This window comes from Oncorhynchus keta, unplaced genomic scaffold (assembly GCF_023373465.1).
Source record: "Oncorhynchus keta strain PuntledgeMale-10-30-2019 unplaced genomic scaffold, Oket_V2 Un_contig_20236_pilon_pilon, whole genome shotgun sequence".
Classification (NCBI taxonomy): Eukaryota; Metazoa; Chordata; class Actinopteri; order Salmoniformes; family Salmonidae; genus Oncorhynchus; species Oncorhynchus keta.
In genome coordinates, this window is record NW_026281891.1 from 89603 (window position 1) to 93265 (window position 3663).

A 3663-nucleotide genomic window follows, 5' to 3' on the forward strand; every position below is an offset into this window, starting at 1 on the left:
ATATTTATGTTTAAATGCAGAAAAGTGGTAATTCACTACAATGGCCATTGCACCATTGCACCTATTCTTCCCAGCACCACACACAGAAGGCATGAGAGAGGAATGTAGCCTAAACAACGCAGCGAGGAAACGAGACGGAGAGGGGGTAGCGTTTGTGAGGAAGCTCTACTCGATTGATAGTAGTAAGTCTTGAAAGTATGACGAACTACTAAAACAGTGATTTGGTCAGACGGCTCTGCAGCGTAGGCAGCTGTAGCAACCCAACGATCATGGGACACCCGCTGGCCAAGGCAGGGGAGCTTGGCTCGTTGGGGAGCACAGAGAACTTTACATGGTTGTCTGGTATCTCTGTCCCTTTGTCTCACTGAGACAGAGAGTCAGAACAGAGGAGTGAAGAGGGGGTATTCTGTCCCTTTGTCTCACTGAGACAGAGAGTCAGAACAGAGTGAAGAGGGGGCATCATTGAGAGGAGAGAGAGAGAGAGAAGAGTCCCTTTGTCTCACTGACAGAGAGTCAGTCAGAACAGAGTGAAGAGGGGGCATCTCTGTCCCTTTGTCTCACTGAGACAGAGTGTCAGAAAGAGGAGTGAAGAGGCATCTCTGTCCCTTTGTCTCACTGAGACAGAGAGGCAGAACAGAGTGAAGAGGGGGCATCCCTTTGTCTCACTGAGACAGAGAGTCAGAACAGAGTGAAACAGCATCTCTGTCCCTTTGTCTCACTGAGACAGAGAGTCAGAACAGAGGGGGGTATCTCTGTCCCTTTGTCTCACTGAGACAGAGAGACAGAACAGAGTGAAGAGGGGGCAGAGTCCCTTTGTCTCACTGAGACAGGAGTCAGAACAGAGTGAAGGGGGCATCTCTGTCCCTTTGTCTCACTGAGACAGAGAGTCAGAACAGAGGAGTGAAGAGGGGGTATCTCTGTCCCTTTGTCTCACTGAGACAGAGTGTCAGAACAGAGGAGTGAAGAGAGGGGCATCTCTGTCCCTTTGTCTCACTGAGACAGAGTGTCAGAACAGAGGAGTGAAGAGGGGGCATCTCTGTCCCTTTGTCTCACTGAGACAGAGAGTCAGAACAGAGGAGTGAAGAGGGGTATCTCTGTCCCTTTGTCTCACTGAGACAGAGAGTCAGAACAGAGGAGTGAAGAGGGGGTATCTCTGTCCCTTTGTCTCACTGAGACAGAGAGTCATGAACAGAGGTGTGAAGAGGGGCATCTCTGTCCCTTTGTCTCACTGAGACATAGAGTCAGAACAGACGTGAAGAGGGGGCATCTCTGTCCCTTTGTCTCACTGAGACATAGAGTCAGAACAGAGGAGTGAAGAACTATCTCTGTCCCTTTGTCCCACTGAGACAGAGTGTCAGAACAGAGGAGTGAAGAGGGGGTATCTCTGTCCCTTTGTCTCACTGAGACATAGAGTCAGAACAGAGGAGTGAAGAGGGGGATCTCTGTCCCTTTGTCCCACTGAGACAGAGTGTCAGAACAGAGGAGTGAAGAGGGGGTATCTCTGTCCCTTTGTCCCACTGAGACAGAGAGTCAGAACAGAGGAGTGAAGAGGGGGCATCTCTGTCCCTTTGTCCCACTGAGACAGAGAGTCAGAACAGAGGAGTGAAGAGGGGGCATCTCTGTCCCTTTGTCTCACTGAGACAAGAGTCAGAACAGAGGAGTGAAGAGGGGGCATCTCTGTCCTTTGTCTCACTGAGACAGAGTGTCAGAACAGAGTGAAGAGGGGGCATCTCTGTCCCTTTGTCTCACTGAGACAGAGAGTCAGAACAGAGTGAAGAGGGGGCATCTCTGTCCCTTTGTCTCACTGAGACAGAGAGTCAGAACAGAGGAGTGAAGAGGGGGCATCTCTGTCCCTTTGTCTCACTGAGACAGAGAGTCAGAACAGAGGAGTGAAGAGGGGGCATCTCTGTCCCTTTGTCTCACTGAGACAGAGAGTCAGAACAGAGGAGTGAAGAGGGGACATCTCTGTCCCTTTGTCTCACTGAGACAGAGAGTCAGAACAGAGGAGTGAAGAGGGGGTATCTCTGTCCCTTTGTCTCACTGAGACAGAGAGTCAGAACAGAGGAGTGAAGAGGGGGCATCTCTGTCCCTTTGTCTCACTGAGACAGAGAGTCAGAACAGAGGAGTGAAGGGGGGTATCTCTGTCCCTTTGTCTCACTGAGACAGAGAGTCAGAACAGAGGAGTGAAGAGGGGGTATCTCTGTCCCTTTGTCTCACTGAGACAGAGAGTCAGAACAGAGGAGTGAAGAGGGGGTATCTCTGTCCCTTTGTCTCACTGAGACAGAGAGTCAGAACAGAGGAGTGAAGAGGGGGTATCTCTGTCCCTTTGTCTCACTGAGACAGAGAGTCAGAACAGAGGAGTGAAGAGGGGTATCTCTGTCCCTTTGTCTCACTGAGACAGAGAGTCAGAACAGAGGAGTGAAGAGGGGGTATCTCTGTCCCTTTGTCTCACTGAGACAGACTGCACTTCAGAACAGGGTTGTTCTAGGGTAAGATTTCCCATACTGCACTTCTACATACAGGGTTGTTCTAGGTAAGATTTCCCATACTGCACTTCTACATACAGGGTTGTTCTAGGATAAGATTTCCCATACTGCACTTCTACATACAGGGTTGTTCTAGGATAAGGTTTCCCATACTGCACTTCTACACACAGGGTTGTTCTAGGGTAAGAATTCCCATACTGCACTTCTGTCACACAGGGTTGTTCTAGGGTAAGACATACTGACTTCTACAACAGAGGTTGTTCTAGGGTAAGAATTCCCATACTGCACTTCTACATACAGGGTTGTTCTAGGATAATATTTCCCATACTGCACTTCACAACAGGGTTGTTCTAGGGTAAGATTTCCCATACTGCACTTCTACATACAGGGTTGTTCTAGGGTAAGATTTCCCATACTGCACTTCTACATACAGGGTTGTTCTAGGATAAGGTTTCCCATACTGCACTTCTACATACAGGGTTGTTCTAGGATAAGATTTCCCATACTGCACTTCTACATACAGGGTTGTTCTAGGTAAGATTTCCCATACTGCACTTCTACACACAGGGTTGTTCTAGGGTAAGATTTCCCATACTGCACTTCTACATACAGGGTTGTTCTAGGATAAGATTTCCCATACTGCACTTCTACATACAGGGTTGTTCTAGGGTAAGATTTCCCATACTGCACTTCTACACACAGGGTTGTTCTAGGTAAGATTTCCCATACTGCACTTCTACATACAGGGTTGTTCTAGGGTAAGATTTCCCATACTGCACTTCTACATACAGGGTTGTTCTAGGGTAAGATTTCCCATACTGCACTTCTACATACAGGGTTGTTCTAGGATAAGATTTCCCATACTGCACTTCTACATACAGGGTTGTTCTAGGGTAAGATTTCCCATACTGCACTTCTACACACAGGGTTGTTCTAGGGTAAGATTTCCCATACTGCACTTCTACACACAGGGTTGTTCTAGGGTAAGAATTCCCATACTGCACTTCTACACAGTAAGAATTCCCATACTGCACTTCTACATACAGGGTTGTTCTAGGATAATATTTCCCATACTGCACTTCTACACACAGGGTTGTTCTAGGTAAGATTTCCCATACTGCACTTCTACATACAGGGTTGTTCTAGGGTAAGATTTCCCATACTGCACTTCTACATA